The following is a 26186-nucleotide window of genomic DNA, read 5'->3' on the forward strand; positions in this document are numbered from 1 at the left end:
TGGAAAAAAGTCACTCCCCATTTTGCCCGCCAAATAGTAATCAGACCCCTACAACGTTTCGTCAACGTCTCCGGTGCCCTCGCTGAAAAAGCTTTGTAAGTGGAGCTCAATAATAAAAAAGTTATGCTTTTTCCAATTGTTTCTCGTTTTCAATTCACATCCCATTACTAATCCATTACATATGGAAAAAATTACGTATTTCATTTTTCCATTCCCAGCGCCGGATATGAATCTGGTGGCCAAAATTTGAGCAAACGTTTTTCCAGCGTAAATCGGTTACACATCAACGTGTCAGAATATCTAACAAGTTCCGATAATAGCCGTCCACTATGGACCTCTTTGTGGCAACGGCCTTGCCGCAGTGGATACACTAGTTCCCGTCAGATCACCGAAGTTAAGCGCTGTCGGCCGTGGCCGGCACCTTGATGATTCACCATCCGGGCCGTCATGCGCTGTTGCCATTTTTCGGGGTGCACTCATCCTCGTGATGCCAATTGAGGAGCTACTCAACCGAATAGTAGCGGCTCCGGTCAAAGAAAACCATCATAACGACTGCGAGAGCGGTGTGCTGACCACACGCCCCTCCTATCCGCATCCTCAGCTGAGGATGACACGGCAGTCGGATGGTCCCGGTGGGCCACTTGTGGCCTGAAGACGGGGTGCATGGACCTCTTTGAGTAGGTGCACTTTAAACATAACCACGTGGTGTATGTGATCATAAATAACCTGTCTTTCAAAAGCCTGTAGCCATTTCTGCCTCACACTATTATATTAGAAAACAACGAGTGAAAAAACATTGAGCGTTCCGAAATGTCACTTCACGTAGACAATTTCCTTGGTTAACTTCTGAGTATACACTGTGTCATAAAAGTTTCGTTGCTTAACAGAATTATATCGTTCGAACAATTGTGGACGTACAGCACACAAAAGCATCTGTTGACAGTTTAAGACGTCAGCTGTGTAGACTTCCTCGTTTTGGCGACACCCTGGTCAAGCAGCTATCTACTTACATAGACTGGGACAAAAATGTCTAATTATGTAAAGGAAAAAGCTACTAGCCTATCCATATACTGATATACTGTAAGTGGGTGCATTTCGAATCTCACCACTGGTCCACACAGCAAATGCAAAGTCATTTAAAAACTCTAAATATGTATGAACAGGACTGAAGCAGAGCTTATCGACCTGGAGTTCGCCAATTACTGACGAACACGAAAATTGTCTACGGGCAGTAACCCATATCTGCACTAATAGTATAAAAGCGAAAGTAAATCTGTGTGTTACATTTTCACTACCAAACCGCTGAACAGGTGTTACAGATATTGAATAGTGCGTAACATCACATATTTATTGATTTGAATAATACAACGAAACTAGGAAAAAGATCATTATTCATTCAAAAGGCTATGAACTCAGATTATATTCTACGTAATATCATTCAATGTAAAGAATAAAATGCTTATACAATACTGAACGTCATTAATCCATAATTCGCCGGCCGAAGTGGCCGTGCGGTTAAAGGCGCTGCAGTCTGGAACCGCAAGACCGCTACGGTCGCAGGTTTGAATCCTGCCTCGGGCATGAATGTTTGTGATGTCCTTAGGTTAGTTAGGTTTAACTAGTTCTAAGTTCTAGGGGACTAATGACCTCAGCAGTTGAGTCCCATAGTCCTCAGAGCCATTTGAACCATTTTAATCCATAATTCCGTACTAATACAATAAAAGTAAAAGGAATTCTGTTACGTTTTGAGGACTAAACCACTCAATCGCCTTTGATGAAATTTGGCATGGACATAGCTTGAACCTCGAGGAAGGACATGGGATACTTTAGAGAGCAGGAGGGTGTATTAGGGAATGAAACATCTCTTTTTAAATCAATGAACATAAAACATGATGAATCCCATTAAATATTCTGTACAGTAAGGCGACAAAAATCATGGGATAGCGACATGCACATATACAGGTGGTGGTTGTATCGCGTACATAAGGTATGAAAGGGTAATGTATTTGCGGAGCTGTCATTTATAAACTATATGATCATAACTATCCGGAAACCCTATAAAAATACGTTTTTCATATTAGGTGCGTTGTGCAGCCACCTACTGCCAGGTACAGCATATCAGAGACCCCAGAAGTCACTAGACACCGTGAGAGAGCAAAATGGGGCGCACCGCGGAGCTTTCGCACTCCGAACGTGGTTAGGTGATTGGGTGTCACTTGTGTCATACGTCTGTAAGCGAGATTTCCACACTCCTAAACACCCCTAGGGACACTGTTTCCAATGTGATAGTGGAGTGGAAACGTGAATCGACACGTACAGCACAAAAGCGTACAGGCCGACCTCGTGTGTTAACTGACATAAATCACCGACAGTTTAAGAGGGTCGTAATGTGTAGTAGGCAGACATCTATCCAGACCATCACAAGGAATTCCAAACTACATCAGCATCCACTGCAAGTACTATGACAGTTAGACGGGAGGTGAGAATACTTGGATTTCATGGTCGAGTGGTTGCTCATGAGCCGTAAAATTCCGGTAAACGCCAAACGAGGCCTCGTTTGGCGTAAGGAGCGTAAACATTGGACGATTGAACAGTAGAAAAACTGTGTGCGGTGTGACGAATTACGGTACACAGTTAGGCTATCCGATGGCAGTGAGTTGGTATGGCAAATGCCCGGTGAGCGTCATCTGCCAACGTGTGTAGTGCCAATAGTAAAACTCGGAGACGGTGGTGTTATGGAGAGGGCTTGCACACCTTGTGGTTTTGCGTGGCACTGTCACAGCACAGGCCTACATTGACATTTTAAGCACCTTCTTGCTTCCCAATGTTGAAGATCAAATCGGGGATGGCGATTGCATCTTTCGACACGATCGAGCACCTTTTCACAGCCGGCCGCTGTGGCCGAGCGGTTCTAGGCACTACAGACTGGAACCGCGTGACCGCTACGGTCGCAGGTTCGCATCCTGCCTCGGGCATGGATGTTTGTGATGTCCTTAGGTTAGTTAGGTTTAAGTAGTTCTAAGTTGTAGGGGACTGATGACCTCAGATGTGAAGTCCCAGAGTGCTCAGAGCCATTTGTACCATTTGAAACTTTTCATAATGCACGGCCTGTGGCGGAGTGGTTACACGACAGTAACATCTCTGTAATGGACTGGCCTGCACAGAATCCTGACCTGAATACTATAGCACACCTTTGGGATGTTTTGGAACGCCGACTTCGTGCCAGACCTCACCGACCGACATCGATACCTCTCCTCAGAGCAGCACTCCGTGAAGAACGGGCTGCCACTGATTGAACGTATGTCTGCGAGAGTGGAATCTGTCATCAAGACTAAGGGTGGGCCAACACCATACTAAATTCCAGCATTACCGATGCAGCACGCCACAAACTAGTCAGTCATTTTCAGTCAGGTGTCCGCATACTTTTGATGACATAGTGTACACAGGTGATTCACGTGAAAAGGTTTCTGACGATGTTATGGCCGCACAACGGGAATTAACAGATTTTGAGCTAGACGCATGAAATATCCCAATTCAGGAATCGTTAGGGAACCGAGTATTCCGGCATCCACAGTGTGAAGACTGTGCCGGAAATAACAAATTTCAGCAAAATGCCGTGCCCGACGGCCGTCGCTTAAAGACGGCCTTCACTTAAAGGCAATAACAGCGGCGTTTGTGTGGAGTTTTCACTGCTAACAGACAAGCAACACTGCATGAAACAATCGCAGAAATCAGTGAGGAACGAAAGATGAACTGTTAGGACAGAGTGATGAAATTAAGCGCTAATTGCCTGTGGTGGCAGGCCAACGACGTGCGTCCTTTGCTAACAGCACATCGAATGCACCACCTATCCTGGGCCGGCGACGATATCGACTGGATCCTAGACCACTGGAAAAAAAAGTTCTGAACAGATGAGCCTCGAGTTCAGTTGTTAAGTGCTGATGACGATCGCACCCTTGCACTAGGGGTGGCGTCTTTTATTTATAATCAAAATGAAAAAAAATATTTGAAAAGGGAAATACAAATGCTCAATCTAGATATAGTAGGGGTCAGTAAAGTGAAATGGAAAAAAGACAAGGATTATCAAAACTAGACGTGGTTGTATTAATGGGAATTCCGCGATCGTTCATTAAATAAAAATATGGCGATTCAGTCTTTGATCGCGGTCATTGAAAATAAAGAATAGCGATCAAAGACTGAAACGCCATATTTTTATTTAAGGCGAGGATTTATGGTCAGATGTGTATAGGGTGACATCAACTGCAGCAGAAAATGGTATAACGGGAGTTATGAACAGTAAAGTAGGTAAGAGAGAGTGTTCTGTGAACAGTTCTGTGATAGTGTTGTTCTTATCAGAGTCAGCAGCGAACCAACATCGACAACGATAGTTCAGGTCTACATTCCGATGACACCAGCTCAAGATGATGAGATAGATAAGGTATTTGAGGATATTGAAAGGGTATTACACTGTGTAAAGGGAGATGGAAAAGTAATAGTCGTGGGGGACAGGAATGCAAATGTACGGGAAGGAGTAGAAGAAAGGGTTACAGGAGAATATGGGCTTGGGACAAGAAATGAGAGAGGAAAAAGACTAATTGGGATCTGTAACAAATTTCAGGTATTAACAGCGAATAATCTGTTCAACAATGAGAAGAGGAAGAGATATACCTGGAAAAGGCCAGGTAACACCGAAAGATTTCTGTTAGGCTCTGAGCACTATAGGACTTAACATCTGATGTCATCAGTCCTCTAGAACTTAGAACTACATAAACCTAACTAACCTAAGGACATCACACACATCCATGTCCGAGGCAGGATTCGAACCTGCGACCGTAGCGGTCGCGCGGTTCCAGACTGAAGAGCCTAGAACCGCTCGGCCACAACGGCCGGCATTTCTCTTAGATTATATCATGGTCAGACAGAGATTCTGAAATCAGATACTGGATTGTAAGCCATACCCAGGAGCATATGTAGACTCAGATCACAATGTAGTAGTGATGAAGAGGATGTTTAAGAGATTAGCCAGGAAGAATTATTAAGCACGGAGGTGGGATACTGAAGTACTGAGGAATGACGAGATACGCTTGAAGTTCTCTAAGGCTATAGGTACAACATTGGGCAACAGTTCAAGAGGGATGGACATCTCTAAAAATCTTAATCACAGAAGTTGGAAAGAAAAAAATAGGTTCAAAGAAGGTAACTGCGAACAAACCATGAGTAAAAGAAGAAATACTTCAGTTGATTGCCGAAAGAAGGAAGTATAAAAATGTTCACGGGAATTCAGGAATACAGAAACACATGTCGCTGAGGAATGAAATCAGTATGAAGTAAAGGGAATCTAAGACGAAATGGCTACATACAAAATGCGAAGAAATCGAAAAAGAAATGATTGTCTGGAGGACTGATTCACCCTATAAGAAAGTCGTAACACCTTCTGTGAAATTAAAAGCAATGGAGGTAACATTAAGAGTGCTTGGAAATTCAGCTGTTAAATACAGAAGAGAGAGAGGGTAGGTGTAAAGAGTACGTTGGAGGCCTCTATGAGGGAGACTTGTCTGATGTGACAGAAGAGGAAACAGGAATCTATTTAGAGGAGATGGGCAAACCACTATTACAATCAGAATTTAAGAAAGCTTTGGAGGTCTTAATATAAAATAAGGAAGAAGGGGCAGATAACATTCCATCAGAATTTCTAACATCGTTGTGGAAAGTGGCAACAAAACGACTATTTACATTGGTGTGGAGGATGTATGAGTCTGGCAATATAACGCCAGACTTTCGGGAAAATGTCAACCACACAATTCCGAAGGCTGCAAGAGCTGACAATTGCGAGAAGTTACTAACAAGAATAATATACAGAAGAATGGAAAAGAAAATTGAGGACGTGTTAGATGACGACCAGTTTGGCTTTAGGAAAGGTAAAGGCACCAAAGAGGCAATTCTGACGTTGCGGATGCTAATGGAAGCAAGACTAAAAAAAAACAAAGAACATTCATGGCAAACAGAATTCTACTAGTATCAAACCTAGGCCATAATTTGAGGAAGAAATTTCTGAGAATATGCGCTTGCAGCACAGCATTGTATGGTAGTAAAGCTTGGACAGTGGGGAAACCGGAACTGAAGAAAATCGAAGCATTTGAGATGTGGTGCTACAGACAAATGTTGAAAATTAGGTTAACTGAAAACGCAAGGAATGATATTGCTCTGCGCGGAATCGAAGAGGAAAGAATATGTGGGAAAACTGACAAGGGGAAGGGACAGGATGATAGGACATCTGTTAAGACATAACTTCTGAGGTCATCAGTCGCCTAGAACTTAGAACTAATTAAACCTAACTAACCTAAGGACATCACAAACATCCATGCCCGAGGCAGGATTCGAACCTGCGACCGTAGCGGTCACGCGGTTCCAGACTGAAGCGCCTTTAACCGCACGGCCACACGGGCCGGCAGACATGAGGGAATGACTTCCATGGTACTAGAGGTGCCTTAGAGGGCAGAAACTGTGGATGAAAACAGAGATTGGAATATATTGAGCAAATGATTGAGGACGTACGTTGCAAGTGTTACTCTGAGTGAGGTGAAGAGCTACAAGTCAGAAAAAAAAGAGCTGATGTTGGGGTTTAAGTGTGGCGCACACCCCACGAAGTCATGCATCAAAGCTGCCAACAACACAGTGTTGGCACGATTGATTGAAGAGCGTTCAACAGAACGTTTGTGGGATATAATAGGAAAGTCTGTTGTGCACAACATCCTGCACCGGCGACATTTTCGCAAATACGGACGGCTATGGAGGCAGCGTGCTCAGTATTTCTGTATGGGGCATCCAACGACGTGTGGATTCTGTGTCACATCGAGTTGCTGCACTACATCGAACAATAGGATGTTCGACACGATATTTGGATGTATCCTATGAGTTTTTTCACCTCAGTGTACCATGTACATATTGTATAATGTGTAATTGCTTTTATAGAACAACGAATGGATGTGTCTTCCTCCTCACGCCCCTCCACAGGAACTGCTCAGCATGCTCAGCAGTGACAATGTACATGTCTCCATGTCATCCCGTGGGCCAGATGACAAGGGGTGAGATTGGGGAGAGGGGCACATCAAGAGTTTAAGCGTACCCGGAAAGTCAGACACGTGAGGGCTGCTGATTCTCGAAACAGAAAGCTGAACTGTGCCGATTACGGAAGGGCAACTACATTAATCCAGGTCGTTGTACGTACAGAGCACAGATACAGAAAGATAACTCGCTGCTTCCCAGTCTTCAGGCTACAGGTGTATGTCACGATGATGTTTACAAGTATACGGATCTTGTCGGAAAAGTAAGGAATTAATCCACACTGTTTATATGAGGCCAATATCACACAATAACTGATAGAACGTTATCACTGTATTTACGATCAGGTGTCAGAGCACATTAGATTGAGGTGGCGTTCGAGAATAAAATAGTGTTTAGTCGTCCATAACTCTCTGAATACTGATGGAGTTAGATTCGATGTCGGTAACGGAACGTGATGAGGCTAGTGTAATGTACTCGTCGGCATTGACTCAAGTACACCTAGAGTGAAGTTGTCAAAAAAACACATCTGTACTATCAGGGGTTGTTCGGTACACGCATATACCGCTGTTGGACAGAAAAATCAAAATATGCAAGAAATTCATGCTTGAAAATAAAAAAAATAAATACTCTAGCCTGCCAGTTGCGCTGTTGTATTTGGCCACGAATGACACCTGTGCAATTCCTCAATAACTGCAAGTGGCCGGCCGAAGTGGCCGTGCGATTCTAGGCACTGCAGTCTGGAACCGCGACACCGCTACGGTCGCAGGTTCGAATCCTGACTCGGGCATGGATGTGTGTGATGTCCTTAGGTCAGTTAGGTTTAAGTAGTTCTAAGTTCTAGGGGACTGATTACCTCAGAAGTTGAGTCCCATAGTGCTCAGAGCCATTTGAACCAACAGCAAGTGTCAGTCGCGTTCAGAACTGTGTTCTGTGTAGCTGTGCAGCCAAGCAAATTCGAACGTTTGTAAATTGTTAGTGCACATCTGGATGATTCTCCTGTAACAAGGTAACTGAAGTGTTTGCTGTTTTAAGAGGCATCATATCGAAGATTTATGAAAGAGCGGAAAATTTTCATGTGTGTCGAGTGATCGTGACAGACAGTCACGAAGAGGATTTGACGAAAAATACGAGGATGACAGCTTCAAAAGTCACTGCAGGACAAAATGTCACACTCGCAAACTCTGTCAGCGCCAGAGGAAAACGGCGAAGCTCCACTAACAGGGCGTAGAAGAGAGAGCTGGAATTTCAAAACCACACACCACCTATAATGAGAAACTGTGTGGCTGAAGCCATAAAACCTGGACAATGGAGTAGTAGAAAAAAGTCATTAGGTCGGCCACACCTCGGGTCCGGACTTTTAATGGCCGTGGAGGCTGAGCACGTGAGGTAATAATGCTGCAGCAGGACACGGACGGCGAGGTGGTGCAGGAGCCCAATGTCGGGAGTTGATGAGGGTGGCCGTCGATCCTCCAGGTCAGTAAAACAGCTTAGTCTGGAAATATACTTATTACTTCTGATTTTACAGTACAGACGTCTTCTCCAGAGTGATAGAAGGTGTACTGAATCGCGGACTCCGGTGAGACAGGGAATCTGGACGCAGAGGTTTTCAACTGCGGCTGCTGCGCGGGTCAGGATCCGACAGTGATGTCGTAGAAGTAGCCGAAACTGAAGTCTGTAGGCGCGAGCCTTCCGTGACTCCCCTGTAACTCGTGTGACCCACCCCAGCACTCTCTAAGACCCCGAATCAGCAATACAGCGTACAGCTAGGTAGACAGTATCACATGCAGTCAAAGATGTTGTACCAAGGTGCCCGCCCAAAAGGTGAAAGGCGGTAGTTTGCAGTCACTTGGTATGTACCTTCGACAGGGGAAGACCCATGCTCGTTCACCTTTTCTATCAGCAACGGAGGTGACCAAACAGTAGTGACAGCTTACGACGGCTAAGTTCCACTGCAGCCCGCTGGCGGCAGTCTCAGAGGCAAAGTGTTCACTCAGGCAACAGGCAGCACATCACGATCCGCCAACCAAATTACCCTGTAAATAGCGAGACTGACATTATGTCAGAATCAGGAATGCAAACGCGATGACCAGACAATGAGACTGAGGTTTCTGAAACGGGGGTATTTAAGCTGGACGTAACGTCATCAAGGCCAGTGATGCAGTAATTAGCTGTCATTATCCAGAAGTGCCAGTGGAGTTGTTCCCACCGTGGTGACTAAGTTATTGCCAGTTCTCTTTGCCTTCGCAGTTTCCGTCAGTTGTTGTGGAGTGCCTGAGCTCGGATGTTAAATGTTGTGTCTCCATATTGCAAGGCTCGCAGGGCGACGTATTGGGTGCTGCCACATAGCACCGTTTCCACTTTCTGGTTATGGCTTGGCTCGGTGTGGAAATACATTACGAGCGGCGCCCTATCTTCTGCAACATTCCCAAACCCACTGTGGCACACGGTTTGAGCTGAATCTGATTCTCTGCCGTCTGCACCAATAAATTTACATATGCACCCAGGTTCTGAATCTGCCATGTAATGATACTGTTTGCAATTTGTGGCTGAAGAGCAGAAGATGGTGGAGGTTCGCTGATGATTTTCGAAGCCATACCATGGGCCACATGGTTACTCTTCAACGGTGCATAACCGCAAAGAGTTATGTGACCATTTTAGTTGGTCATATCGATCTCATGGGGCAATGTGTGTTCCGCAATAGCGCTGCTGTGTTCCAAGACGAAAGGACTCCTTTTCAGACAGCTCGCATCTTGCAGGACTGGTTTTGTGAGTACACAGATGAATTGTGGCATCTTCCATGGCTACCGCAGTTACCAGATCTCAATATTATTGAATCTTTGCCGTGAGCTTTGAAGAGAAAGTCGTGCGATTCCTATCGGCCTCCATCATCGTTACCTCAACGTGTCATCTTTTTCGTGGATGAATGGTACAAGATTCCCTAGAAAACCATAACGAATTGATGCATTCTGAGACGGCTGTGAGCTGTTATGAATGCTAACGGGTTCCGTACACCGTATTATGTCTGGTTTCTGTTTTTGGTTTTTCCATATGTTTGTTCTACCCCCGTAAAAAACAGCAAAGTTCGCGAAGTCACAATTCTTCGATACAAATCATGAGAACAGCCGACTTCTAAGAATGGACGACTTTCTGGGAACTCACCCTACCCAGAAGCCGTACTTGGTTGAAGTTTAGAATATTAGTTGGTAGAAAAGAGGGTTCTAACTGCAGCCATCCACCTCAGAAGTTGTGTTAAAGGGGATGGAAAACCGAATCGCTCCAACTGTCACCAAACCTAAGTTCCTTAGTAACGGATGAAACACTGCCACTCAGGTTGTGACATCGTGCCTGTTATTTACTTTGTAAAGTACAATGTCGATTTGTTTACGTTAGTCGCTAAAGATATATTTCGACTTTTTTTGTAACTCGGAGCAGTATTTAAAACTGTGTATTGAAAATTTATTACTATTTAGAGAGGTGCGCTAAATTTAAGTAAGAAAATGTCTTTCATATGATGACTCACTATCAAGTAATATAGCTCAATGAAACTTGGACCATGCTGTCGCAGTATAGTGCTCGGTAACTGAAACAAACGTACGATGACAGGAAAATGAATTACACTTTTATTCAAAGTCAATAATGTCACTGAAGTCTCTGCGTTTCATGACGGTTCCCCGACATTACGAAAGGCGATACGTGGTCCTTCTCAGGATGTGTGTGGACGGCAACGCATGCTCTGCAGGGCGCTCCCATACTGCCCACAACGTTGATAAGGAATTCTTGTGGTAGGGCGCTCCAGTCATCCACCAGAGCCGTTGTCAAGGTGATACATCTGGACGTGCTGCAGTGGGTCTGCCAAACGCAGCCCACATATGTTCTATGAGATGTAAGTCAGGACAACGGGCAGGCCAGTCCATTCACCAACTGCCCCCCCCCCCCCCCCCACTCCACGCCTGTTGCTTACAAGTACTACAAATTTTCATGACACGGTTCTAACCTGAGTCGCCGTAGCGAACAAAGAATACAGAAACCAGCTACAGGACAGTCTTAGGCTTGGAACCATAGGCTGCATCTTATTTACTTCATCTACATTGTTAATATGTTGCCATTATTTGTGTCACTTTAAATGGAGATAACTTGTTTGTAAATCTGTACCATTGGGTATAATCAGTATTTCTGACAACACAGTTGACATTCCGTAAAAGCTAGATGTTCCATTCAGTTTCTTTTTCCCTATATACTAAAATTAGATATAGTGGGAATTAGTGAAGTTCGGTGGCAGGAGGAACAAGACTTTTGGTCAGGTGAATACAGAGTTATAAATTCACAATCAAATAGGGGTAAGGCAGGAGTAGGTTTAATAATGAATAAATATATAGGAGTGCGGGTAAGCTACTACCAACTGCATAGTGAACGCATTATTGTGGCCAAGATAGACACGAAGCCCATGCCTACTGCAGTAGCACTAGTTTATATGCCAACTAGCTCTGCAGATGATGAAGAAATTGATGAAATATATGATGAGATAAAAGAAATTATTCAGGTAGTGAAGGGAGACGAATATTTAATAGTCATGGGTGACTGGAATTCGAGAGTAGGAAAAGGGAGAGAAGGAAACATAGTGGGTGAATATGGATTGGGGGAGAGAAACAAAGAGGAAGCCGTCTGGTAGAATTTTGCACAGAGCATAACTTAATCATAGCTAACACTTCGTTTAAGAATCATAAAAGAAGGTTGTATACATGGAAGAATCCTGGAGATACTAAAAGGTATCAGCTAGATTATATTATGGTAAGACAGAGATTTACTAACCAGGTTTTAAATTGTCGCACATTTCCAGGGGCAGATGTGGACTCTGACCACAATCTATTGGTTATGAACTGTAGATTAAAACTGAAGAAATTGCAAAAAGGTGGGAATTTAAGGAGATGGGACCTGCATAAAGTGACTAAACCAGAGGTTGCACAGAGTTTCAGGGAGAGCATAACGGAACAATTGACAGCAATGGGGGAAAGAAATACAGTAGAAGACGAATGGGTAGCTCTGAGGGATGAAATAGTGAAGGCAGCAGAGGATCAAGTAGGTAAAAAGACGAAGGCTAGTAGAAATCCTTGGGTAACAGAAGAAATATTGAATTCAATTGATGAAAGGAGAAAATATAAAAATGCAGTAAACGAAGCAGGCAAAAAGGAATACAAACGTCTCAAAAATGAGATCGATGGGAAGTGTAAAATGGCTAAGAAGGGATGGCTAGAGGACAAATATAAGGATGTAGTGGCTTATCTCACTAGGGGTAAGACAGGTACTGCCTACAGGAAAATTAAAGAGACCTTTGGAGAAAAGTGAACCACTTGCATGAATATCAAGAGCTCAGATGGAAACCCAGTTCTCAGCAAAGAATGGAAAGCAGAAAGGTGGAAGGAGTATATAGAGGGTCTATAGAGGGGCGATGTTCTTGAGGACAATATTATGGAAATGGAAGAGGAGGTAGATGAAGATGAAATGGGAGATACGATACTGCGTGAAGAGTTTGACAGAGCACTGAATGACCTGACTCGAAACAAGACCCCGGGAGTAGACAACATTCCATTGGAACTACTGACGGCCTTGGGACAGCCAGTCCTGACAAAACTCTACCATCTGGTGAGCAAGATGTATGAGACAGGCAAAATACCCTCAGACTTCAAGAAGAATATAATAATTCCAATCCCAAAGAAAGCAGGTGTTGACAAATGTGAAAATTACCGAACTATCAGTTTAATAAGTCACAGCTGCAAAATACTAACGCGAATTCCTTACAGAAGAATGGAAAAACTGGTAGAAGCCGACCTCGGCGAAGATCAGTTTGGATTACGCAGCAATGTTGGAACACGTGAGGCAATACTGACCCTACGACTTATCTTAGAAGAAAGATTAAGGAAAGGCAAACCTACATTTCTAGCATTTCTAGCATTTGTGGACTTACGGAAAGCTTTCGACAATGTTGACTGGAATACTCTCTTTCAAATTCTAAAGGTGGCATGGGTAAAATACAGGGGGCGAAATGCTATTTACAATTTGCACAGAAACCAAATGGCAGTTATAAGAGTCGAGGGATATGGAAGTGAAGCAGTGGTTGGGAAGGGAGTGAGACAGGGTTGTAGCCTGTCCCAGATGTTATTCAACCTGTATATTGAGCAAGCAGTAGAGGAAACAAACGAAAAATCCGGAGTGGGTATTAAAATCCAGGGAGAAGAAATAAAAACCTTGAGGTTCGCCGATGACATTGTAATTCTGTCAGAGACAGCAAAGGACTTGGAAGAGCAGTTGAACGGAATGGACAGTGGTTCAAATGGCTCTGAGCACTGTGGGACTTAACATCTACGGTCATCAGCCCCCTAGAACTTAGAACTACGTAAACCTAACTAACCTAAGGACATCACACAACACCCAGTCATCATGAGGCAGAGAAAATACCTGACCCCGCCGGGAATCGAACCCGGGAAGCCGGGCGTGGGAAGCGAGAACGCTACCGCACGACCACGAGCTGCGGACAATGGACAGTGTCTTTAAAGGAGGATATAAGGTGAACATCAACAAAAGCAAAACGAGGATAATGGAATGTAGTCTAATTAAGTCGGGTGATGCTGAGGGAATTAGATTAGGAAATGAGACACTTAAAGTAGTAAAGGAGTTTTGCTATTTGGGGAGCAAAATAACTGATGATGGTCGAAGTAGAAAGGATATAAAACGTAGACTGGCAATGGCAAGGAAAGCGTTTCTGACGAAGAGAAATTTTTAACATCGAGTATAGATTTATGTGTCAGGAAGTCGTATCTGAAAGTATTTGTATGGAGTGTAGCCATGTATGGAAGTGAAACGTGGACGATAAATAGTTTGGACAAGAAGAGAATAGAAGCTTTCGAAATGTGGTGCTAAAGAAGAATGCTGAAGATTAGATGGGTAGATCACATAACTAATTAGGAGGTATTGAATAGAATTGGGGAGAAGAGGAGTTTGTGGCACAACTTGACAAGAAGAAGGGACCGGTTGGTAGGACATGTTCTGAGGCATCAAGGGATCACAAATTTAGCATTGGAGGGCAGCGTGGAGGGTAAAAATCGTAGAGGTAGACCAAGAGATGAATACACTAAGCAGATTCAGAAGGATGTAGGTTGCAGTAAGTACTGGGAGATGAAGAAGCTTAAACAGGATGGAGTAACATGGAGAGCTGCATCAAACTAGTCTCAGGACTGAAGACTGAAGACAGACAGACGTTTTCGTGAACGAATGTTTTTTTTTATGACTTTGGTGACGAGTGTGATCTGACTGGATTCTTATTCAGCGCCGTATTACTGTAGCCACTGATTTTATTATTTGTGTCTGTTGTGTTTTGGTAAACTGTTTTTAACGTTTTTAAATTGGTGCTAACATACTTCGAAGGCTTACGTTTCATAATATACTGTTCGTTTATGTTCTTCCTAACAGTGAAACAATTAATGATGGCTGTAATCAGTCCAATCTCTATTAAAACAAATTATGCACGTAATTAAAGATGAGGTTAACTTCAAAATGCGAATCTTATCTTCAGAATTTGATGTTGTACGCACCAAAGTGGTGACAATGGCTAGCTGTAAGCCAAGCGTAGTACGTTTTGTCTAACAAGTAAATATTGTGTATTCCGACCAGAAGCCAGATTTCCCTTACACACACTACATTTGACGTACTACGAACTAAAAGTAAATTTACAGAAATGGTTTACAGTAACGTTTGTAGCCGCAGATACAAACAGAGTGAGGTTGTCGTCTCCGGAATTTCCTTGAGATGACCTGTGTAATTTTTATGTTGCTTATTTTTGACTAAAATGGCCTCCATGATATTCATTTACTTTCTCAAGCTTTATTCTTCTATAGACTTATTCCAGAAAATTAGTCAAATTGTCTAGTCAACTGTGTTCAGTCATGTCTTATCTGTTTTGAAATATTTTTCTCTTTAACGGATTTATTTGTATCTGCTACACTTTTAGCACTCTCTTTACCCGCAAATTCGTCCGTTATTCATCATTTAATAGAGATCAATAATATGTTGAAACTTCTAACACGAGTACCTTTTCTATATATATATATATATCCTGTTTTAAGTGTTGTTCAGATATTCTAGTTCAGAATTAGAATGATTTTGAAAATTGTTGTAACTGAAATCTTGGCTTCCAAGTTTGTCTCATAGACGCTCAATATTTAATCAACATTTATTTAACCACGAAACAGTTGACACCAAAGGAATATATGTGCACTTGTATTTTAGTTTCTCACATACGATGTAAAAAACCTGACGGAAAAGACAAAACTCCCACTAATATTACCTTGTCAGCTCGGTACAACCAATCTCCGAAAATTACGCTTCCTAAATACAAAAGTTTTCTGTTGGTTGGTTTGTGGGGATGAAGGGAGCAGACTACAAAGGCCATCGGTCCCAAAAGTTTTCTGTGTTAGCTTTCATTTATCCCGCCTTTCCATCATCTACATCATACTCTGCAAGGCACTTAATGGTGTCTGGTGGAGGGTGCTTTCGGTAGCACTATCTGATCCCTCCAACCCTGTCCCACTCGCGAATAATGCGTGGGAAGAATGATTGTCGGTAAGCCTCTGTATTGGCTCTAGTTTCTCGAATTGTCGTCATCGCTTCTTTCGCTCGCTTACGCATGAAGAAGGGCAGCCAGGAAGAAGAACTAGGCCCTGAACCTGATAATGACAATGACTTTCTGGAATCAGATTATGAATAGACTTATTTTTAACACTATTTTAAATGCTATATTAACACAATGAATTACGTTCATGTAAGGTTACACTAACTTCTTATGTTGTATATTATTTACACAACCTTTTTATGATACATGAGGAGAGTGAAGTTACCCAGATGCACCGAAATATTTTTAACAATGAGAGAAAGCGTTAAACAGTATTATTTCTTATTTTGTTTCGCTATTGTAACCCAAACAAGGCATGGCGTTCACGTAGCATTACATAAATGTTTTCTTACAGCTCTAATAGCAACTTTATGGCACTGAATTTATAACAATAATAATATGCTCTAGAGAAAATATAAATCTCACCCTTCTTAATTCACAACATACTGGAAGAAAGGGATACAAGTGCATAAAGACTTTTGCGAACTGTGATATAAAACTGATATTTTATGTTAAACAGTCATTTCAACAAGCAAACGGGAAATCCTACAAAATATTCCTGTGTCTTATATATACAAACAAAATTTGAAATTTCATACTGCAATCTCACGATAATTCAGAAACCTTGTGAACTTTAACTTCAGTTTTCTCAAAGCTACAAGAAGTGTACTTCTACCCCTTTTCCTCTGATCGCTTGAAAACAGCTTGAATGTTTTGATGTAGACCCAATATAGAAAACTAGGAAACTATATTCCTTCTAGACATACTTGATGACTCATTAGGAATTGTAAAGTAAACATCCTTTTATTTTATTTTTCGGTTTCGTTTCGTTGTCTCTCATACCTTACAATCACTAGCCAAGTATTCTTACTTGTCGCCTTCAGTTCGGGAACAGTTTCGTCACTACTCCAGTACGGCGTGGCGACTGATGGGAACTACGTGGCGCCCTCTGGAGCCGAGATGGTGACGCCCTCTGGTGCTGTCGCTGTGTACTATGTGACTACGTATACAACATAACCTAAAAATCATTAACGTGAGCAGCAACTTGGATACGCAAACCAGCACCAGTAACGAATTATCCAACCTCGGTGATACAGTTACCTTAATGTGTGCAGGATAAATAAACTCGAGGAAGGAAAGGAAAAAAGAAAAAGAAAATAAAGACGCACCAAGAAGGAATCATACGAATTGGACAAATGTCGGTAGATATGATGCACAAATAAATCATTACAGTTTTAGAAAAATTGGCGCTCAATTCGAAGCCGGACTCATCGCTGAAGATAACTTTACTCCCGTCAAGACAGCGATAGGATACCAACGTGATTGTAGCCTGCCATACGGCCCGACAACCAGGAGTGAGTCATGGTCTGGGCTACTATTTCGTTCCATAGCAAGACCCCTTTGGATGTCAACTGCGGCACACTTACAGTACAACCATTTGTCGACAATATTCTGTGGCCCGTTTCGTTGCCCTTCATGGCAACCCATCCTGTGCTTACATTTTAGCAAGGTGATGCCCACCCGCACACGACTAGAGTTTCTTCTCCTTGTCTTCGTGCTTACCAACCAAAGGTCTTGCGGCAGTGGTAACACCTGTTCCCGTCAGATCACCGAAGTTAAGCGCTGTTGGGCTGGGCTAGCACTTGGATGGTTGACCATCCGGTCTGCCAAGCGCTGTTGGCAAGCGGGATGCAGTCAGTCCTTGTGTGGCAAAACTGAGAAACTACTTGATAGAGAAGTAGCGGCTCCGGTCTCGGAAACTGACACACGGCCGGTAAAGCGGTGTGCTGACAACATGCCGCTCCATATCCGCATCCAGTGACGGATATGGGCTGAGGATGACACGGCGGCCGGTCGGTACCGTTGGGCCTTCAGGGCCTGTTCGGAGGAGTTTTTTCGTGGTTATCAAGCCTAACGCCAGGGCATCTCTCCCGCATGGAGAACGTTTGGAGCATTGTGGACAGGGCCCTCTTATCAGCTCGCGAATTTGGCGTTCTAACGCTCCAATTGGACAGAATTTAGCACGGCATCCCTCAGGACTACATCCAACAACCGAATCAGTCAACGCCAAGCCGAATATCTACTTGCATAACGGCCAGAAGAGGACCAACACGTTATTGGTTTGCTCAGTTTCTGAAGTTTTTTCTCTTCAATAAATCATCCAGTTTTTCTGAAACTGTAATCATTTGTTTGGGCATGTACCTAACATCTACCAATGTCCGTTCCTTCGGATAATTACTTCGTGGCGGTATTTTTTTTTTTTTTTTTCGTAGAGTATATTTCCTCTTGTTGGCAAGTTGCCGGTGAAGTAACGCTAGGATAAAAATATACGTGTCCCAGTATTCACGGAATATGCTGTCACGCAACTGGCTAGGAAGACCCGTTTACAAAGCCTACTACAGTGACATCGTGTGCGCTGCTGCGCTAACCGTAGATCAGCATCACGTGGCACACACCACCGCGTGATAAACGACGTCAGCGCAGGCTGAAGCAAAGTTTCGGCAGGCGGCTTCCCGCAGACGGCGCGCGGTTTGACGGCGTGCGAGGTAACCGCACATGTGACGTCGCCCTTCACTCTGCGACCACCACACTGGGAGGGTGACGAGGCAGAGAAGCGAGGTGTCTGTCGCCCAAACATACGGCGCAGCTGCGGCGCCGAGCATCAGTCAACGTCAGCCGGCGCTGCAACAAGTAGGCTCCGCCCCGACGCGTCCTCCGCGCGCCCCACACCTGTGTGGGGCCACACACGGGACCCATCAGCGCCGCTGACTTCATCGGAAAGTAATCAGCGCTACGCTGCATGCTGCACAGTTTGTAGCCGAATTTGTGATTAACCAAAATATTGTGGCGCACTACACAGTAGTGATAGACGCTTTAGGAGTTACCATGATAAATCAGCACGTTCATCTTCATTCTTACTCTTTCTTAGTCTAAACTTTGATGATTAGCTTTATTCTCAGGATTCCACATTAACGCTCTACCTATTCTTTTTATTCTTTTCCTTTTTTCAGCCGTTACGCTTTGTTTGATTTAGGCGAAGCTATCTACATTTGAGCTTTCGAAATGTGGTGCTACAGAAAAATGCTGAAGATTAGATGCGTAGATCAAATAACTAATGAGGAGGTATTGAACAGAATTGGGGAGAAGTGGAGTTTGTGGCACAACTTGTCCAGAAGGAAGGATCGGTTGGTAGGACATGTTCTGAGGCATCAAGGGATCACCAATTTAGTATTGAAGGGCAGCGTGGAGGGTAACAATCGTAGAGGGAGACCAAGAGATGAATACACTAAGCAGATTCAGAAGGATGTATGCTGCAATAGGTACCGGGAGATGAAGAAGCTTGCACAGGATAGAGTAGCATGGAGAGCTGCATCAAACCAGTCTGAGGACTGAAGACCACAACAACAACAAAATCATCTAGATTAGAGTATTTAACTGACTCTTATTATTCTGGTTTGCGTATAACTTCACTTGAAATTTTCCTTTCTCAATTCAATTTGAGTTCACTTACTCATTTACACTCTTAGCCTATTGCACCAACTGGAATTTCCTTGCACTGTGTGATGAAACTTATTTCAGGGACAGTGTTGTCTATTATCATAACCAATTTGAAAACTACTTATCTGGTCAGTTTCCGTTAAAAGGTCATTTTGTGTTGGAGTACATGTTATGTCCAAACGCTAATTGAGGGACAATTGTCAGATGAAAGGTGAGGTGCCAGGTCAGAGGGGTGTTCTGAATATAATTTCGACACGAAGCAGCTCAATAGGCTGTGGTGTGGAAGGGGTAGGCTAGCAATAGAGCAGTGCATCACCAATGACTAGACACTCATTTATTGAACACATAGGTCAGGTATTACCCAAAAGGAACAATCGCTACAAATTACAAATAATATTCTTTTCCTTTAAGTCACTCAAACATTTAAACAGGCCACTAGCAATCATTTAACTGAAAGCCTTTTAAGAAAGCACGGTTAGAAAATTTGAATGATGAGTTATTTAAATAGGTTCTGACCGAGCACATATTTTAAAACGAAATACTTTCTTTAAGGAACCAGTGATCAAAATTAATTACATAGTCCTCAACAACCATATAACATCCAAGACATTTAAGATTAAACAGTACTATATAACATCAGAGAGCTGCAGTCCCAAGCTTTAAGCAGCACGTTTCAGATGGACTGCACTGCAACGGTACAATACAAGTCCCTCGGCGGATCTCCCCACACAGGAAGTTATGGCCGCAATCGACAAAATATCAACATCATTCCATTTACAGACCTAAAACAAACTAAAAGCTCTCTTAAGTTTGGTACAGTTAATTCTCTTTCAACATAACATACATCACAAGTCTAGCCCTAGGACGGCACCGACACCCCGCACTTTAGCCCGCGAAAAACTACAGCGATGCACTCATCACGTATCCTTACACAATCCAGGAACAGAGAGCCGGCTCCCCAATAGCGGAATATTTAACCACGCGCAGTGTGCGGGTTTGCGGGATGCTGATCACGCCCTTAAGCTCAACACCAGTTCAAATACTAGTTAGCCTACAATTTGAACCACCATACACATTCCTTCAGTTACTGCATAGAAAGCCAATGTGATGGGCAAACAGACCAGCATATGATAAAAGCTTAAGCAATTTCCTTACTAGACAACCCTTATGATCAGTAGCCGTAATTATTTCTTTTTAACGTGAGCACACCCACAATCAAAAGACAAACAACGCCAATCATAAGGACAGTAGCAGATAAGCAGCTGTGGTAACTTCTGCTTAGATTGGCTACAAATCAGCGCGAGATTTAACACACCAGAGAGCAGTCTTTACAACATAACCATCAATACAATAGCAAATTACTCACACGTGTACTCCCCCACGATTTCGATTCGCAAAGCCATAGACAAAACGTGGAGAACGTATCACTTAAACCAACATAATGGTGGTCCCTCAGTTACCCCAAATAACTGACTCCCTTAGTTGCACAGCAAAGAACCAGACCTAATGAAACCACCACAGTTTTCACCTCTAAATTGTCACAGTACAAGTGAGACTCAATCACAAATGTAATTTTACATCACCAGTTCCCGTATAGTCAATACAAGCGCCTGATTTTCACCCGTTTATAACGGCAGGCAGCAACATCGTACGGAAAAGAGCGTAGACACAAGCTCTTACCAATTCTCTTCTCCGAAAGTAGCCACCGCAACTCTCGGGAACCACTGGGACATCTAATGCCAATTCGTTGCTCCTTCAGACAAATTACAGGACGCCCGCTTTCCGCTGCTTGCTACGGCACCTTCCGTTCAGATCCAACTTTTATATCACTATGCGATACGTCCGGTCCCACACTCGCTGCGTCAACCCGACAACCGTCTTCCACGACGTCCCAGAGCACACCCCCCCAAGACATCGCCTCGTTACTCCTCGCGTAGGCCCCAGAGGGCGCTGCTTACCGCCCTGACCGTGGCAGTAAAGATAAACGACCAGAGTGGCACTATCGACATGAGCCACCATGGCTCAAAAGGAAATGTACTTCAACTACCAACTGAATGAACCCAGTAAGATCAGTTCTTCACTTCTCTAGGCTCATTGACGTCGTCAAATAATGTAACACAAACCTCTCTAATTAAATAAACAAAACAAAATGAACTATAAGCTTTACTCTACATCTGGAACTTTATTATGTAGTCGCAAATGTTCTGGCTGTCTTATACATAAGCATACATACTTGGACATCCGACATTCACTAATAGGGGAACCACTAGTGGATTCGTTCCCACCTTACAGAGTTGGAACACTTGCCAGTTCCTGTACAGAATTACATGAATGATTTGTAATAATGCCGAACGTCCCACATACTCTCACGCACGCATTCTCATTCACACGCACTCTAACACCCAATACGCATATTTACTTATAATTCTTGAAATTATTATTATAGAAATGTCACAGAGGTTTTCTGAAACTAAAAACTTTCCAAATTTATATATGAACACTGAAAGTGTTATCAGATCATCGTACATATTCACTGAAGGTGAACTATTACATCACTGTATTTATTTAAAGTCTTGACTGTCGAAGAATTACGTTTTTTTTATGGAATTTTACGAACTTCCAAAATGCTACTATTTTTGATCTCAGACTATGACATATTGTTTGTTTTCACAACAGAAGGTTGTACATCCAATATGGCTTTACTCAGGTTATTCCTTTACTAGTTATTAATATTTATAGTTTCGTATAATGTAAGTGGCCTGCCAGCGCTACTCCACTGCTTTCACACGCGCAGCTGCAACAGATGGTTTGTGATGTTAGTCTGCAGGACACAACTCGTCCGTTACTGACCATGTAATACTCTATCGGCTTACATTGCAACCCACATACAATCTGAAGTAAAGCTTTTAATAGACAAATGGGCGATCGCGCACTAGTTGCGACGCCACACACCTCCTGAGGACCTAAAATTTGTAATTTGTGAACAAATTTTTGTTTCTTGATATTTTTTTATTAAAGATTTACTTTAACCATTATTATTTGTCATTCTGATTCTGTATGTATTTGATTCATCAATAATAAATGAAAAGCACCAGTTTGCTTTTGTTCTACAATATCTACAATTCATCAATATCTAGGGCTGATGACCTATAATCAGTTAACTCTAGACATATATGTTAAATCATCAATACTGAAAAAAAAGTTAGAATCTTCTTTTTTTTTTACAATACACTCTTTTTACACCACATGCACACTAACAACATAATCGCTTTGGTGAGCGTCACCTCTGAACACTTACACTTTTCATTTCTGCTAGCACTTGTTGTCCGACTCGGTCCTGCTTTGGAGGTCCATATGAGTCTCATGCTACTACAACCTTACGCCAGCGCACCTGCAAAATTCAGCTGGCCGCAGTTTCCATCCTTAAATGCTACATCTTAACCTAACACAATAACCCTCTCAAAATTATTTTAATCATAGTTTTCATGACTCTTACTGAATAACTCTTCTTTTCCAAGTCATCATGCAAAATTGTTCTTTCCGATATTTCCATTTACAAATACCCTTTTTTTATTTATTTATTTAAAAGTGAACTAACTTTCCTACAAGCAGTACCAAAGTGGCACATTTACTGTTAATTTTTCCTCAATTTTTTTTTGCAATGAATCAAACTAGTTACTGTTACATATAAATATATACAAATTATTTCTGACAAATAGTACACAAATACACTTCAAATTTCAGCCAGCGCTTATGTCTCTCCAAATCCGGTACACAACATAACCTTACAAAACACAAAATTATTCATATATATACAAATTTTCTCCAGGCAATCTCCTGCTGTCCTGTACAAGAAAAACAACATCTGAAAACACATATAAACACTACACATTCCTTAAAACTACTAATCTTAAAAGTTTTCTATTGACTTCTGGGGGCACTTGAATGGTTCAGATTCATATATGGGTTCCTCTTCACTAAAGTCAACTTAGGGTGTCTCAAGCCAGCCTTTTGCTGCTCTGTTACAATAATCTCCAGCTCAGGTTTCACAAAATTCAACATCAGGTTTCTCTAGTCACATTCAGTATTTGTTACATAGTCATATCCATACTACACTCACTCAGGTTAGTAATGGTTAATAACGTCTCAATTTATTCTGGGTTACGTCAGGTTCCTTCTCACTTCTCTCATTTGCACATCCACCTGTTTTTAAGCTTTTATCCCGTTCTTGTTTACTTAGATTACCTCACTCTGTTTACAAACATAGCCTCCCCTTCTTTTACCAACATTGAGCTGGTAACACCTTGCCTCTCACTCCTTTGTTTATTATTATTTAGCAGGCAACACTTTTACTGCTCTGTTACACATTACCATCGTTTTACAGCCAGCCATGCTGCTCTGTAATTATTTCCTCACATACATTCTTATTGAAACCTTTTCTCATTACCTTACACAAATATTCTTCTTGCAACATATTACCATTATTTTACAGACAGCCTTGCTGCTCTGTATCATACCTTAACCTCCCTTACCGAAACAACCTCCCGAGGTTCTCACGCCATTTATTCACATACTTAATACTACGATTGAGCAGGCAATACCTAACCTCTCACTCCTTTATTGACATTACGCAGGCCACACCCTGCCTCTACTCCCAAAACAACCTCCTGGTACTCTCTCTAACTCTAGATAGTGAAGAAAGAAAGAAGATAGTAAAAAGTTCTGAATGAAGTAAGGGGAAGGTTGACAATACGAAATTAAAGGAAATAGTATTGTCATACGACTCGAGACCTAGTGTTCGTCACGCACTTAGCTCTGCAAAGAGTGCAAAACCCTCTGAGGTTTTTCGTCTCTTTAATGCTCCTAGATAGTGAAGAAAGAAAGATGATAGTAAAAAGTTCTGAATTAAATAAGGGGAAGGTTGACAATACGGAATGAAAAGAAACAGTATTGTGATACGACTCGAGACCTAGTGTTCGTCACGCACTTAGCTCTCGACTCTCCTCTCTTTGTACATACTTTTTCAGTTCAGTGATATTTCTGAAGCTTAGCAGCTTATGAGACTTTATAAATTCCAACCTGTAAGCATTAGGGTGAGGCTTCTCTATTATTCTAAATGGTTCCACATATTCGTCAGTGAACTTTTTTGTTTCCGAGGTAAGTTTTTTGGATTTCTCCTTGGTCATTATTAGTACTAAATCACCTATTTGGAAGCTAGTAGGATTGGCTCTAGCATCGTGTCTTCTCTTTCTTTCCAGTGCTTTCTTCCTTATGTTAGCACGTGCCAGTTTCTTCTTTTCTTCCATAGCTAAATCAGTAAGACTAGGGAATTCTACAAGATCAAATAAGATATTATTTGGCCTAATTCCACACATTAGTTCTACAGGTGCAAACCCTGTGGCTTCATGCTTAAGATGGTTAATAACCTCCTCAAAATATTCTATATAGTTGGCCCATGCAGAATGTTTCTTGTGAGAGTAAGTCCTGCATAACCTGTTTAGTTCCTTCATAATTCTCTCACACATATTGCCTTGAGGAAAATAAGCCGAGATTTTGATATGCTCTACCCCACATTGTTTTAGGAACTCCTCAAATTTCTTAGAAATAAACTGTGGCCGGTTTTTCGATAATATAGCGTTGGGCACTCCTATATTTACAAAGTAATCCTTTTCCAATTTGGTTACTATTACTTTAGAATTAGCTTTCTTAATGGGGTAAAATCTAACGTACTTGGAGAAACCATCTACCATTACGAAAACATATTCACAACCACCTCGTGATACTGGTAGTGGTCCAAATAAGTCCACAGCTACTAAATCCAGTCGATTCTGTGGTTTTACAGAATACATCTAACATTGAATAATTTTATTGTTGGCTCGTACTTTCTGACATCGGTCACATGATTCTAATCACCGTTGCACCCTTCTCCACATATTATCAAAGATCACTACTTCATTTAACTTAGCAATACACTTACGAGCTCCAGAACATCCGTACTTAGAGTGTATATAGTCAATTAATGCATCAACATGCTGTTCTGGAAAACAGATTTTCCAGTTCTCCTCAGTATTTTTTATACGCCTAAACAAGACATCTTTATGCACCTTGTAGTATACAGATAATTTCGGAAAGTCAGGATGACCTAATCTGTTTTTCACTAATTTAATACTGTCATCTTGGTTTTGCTCCCTTCGCAGATTCTTTCAAATACGTTTGATCGAATCATCATCCTGCAACTGCATGATTGCCAACAATACTTCATTACATTCTTTATTACAGATGGAATTCCCCTCCGGTTGGTTGTCTTTCACACTTCTTGATAAGGCATCTACCACAATGTTCTCCCAACCCTTAATATAGATCATCTTATACTTAAATTGTTGTAGATACAGGGACCATCTCCTTAATCTAGCATGCTTAAGTTACCAGGAATCGAGATCGGTGAGGGCACTATGATCAGTGAAGATTAAAACCTCATGTCCTAAAAGGAACTTCTCGAATTTTTGTAAGCCAAAAATAACAGCTAATGCCTCTAGCTCGGATATACTATAATTCTTTTCTGCTTGTTGAAGGGACCTACTTGCAAAACCAATGGTTTTGTGTACTTCTTTTTCTCCTTCTTTCTCAGTTTGAAACAGTTCAACTCCCAATCCATATCCACATGCATCAGATCCTAAACAGACTGGTTTCGAAAAATCTGGGTGGTTTAAGATTTTACTATTAACTAAGGCTTCCTTTAGATCTTCGAAAGCCTTCTGACATTCATTAGTCCACTTATATACTACATTCTTCTTTAATAGTTCTCTTAGGCAAGGAGCATCAAACAATTGGCCAGACACAAATTTTCTGTAAACACCAAACAGACCAAACATCCCTTTCAGTGCTTTGCGTGTTGTTGGTGCAGCATAGTCTCGCATAGCTCTAATCTTCTCTGGATCAGGCATGATACATTCTCTGCTCA

The sequence above is a fragment of the Schistocerca piceifrons genome, chromosome 6 (genome assembly GCF_021461385.2).
Source record: "Schistocerca piceifrons isolate TAMUIC-IGC-003096 chromosome 6, iqSchPice1.1, whole genome shotgun sequence".
NCBI lineage: Eukaryota > Metazoa > Arthropoda > Insecta > Orthoptera > Acrididae > Schistocerca > Schistocerca piceifrons.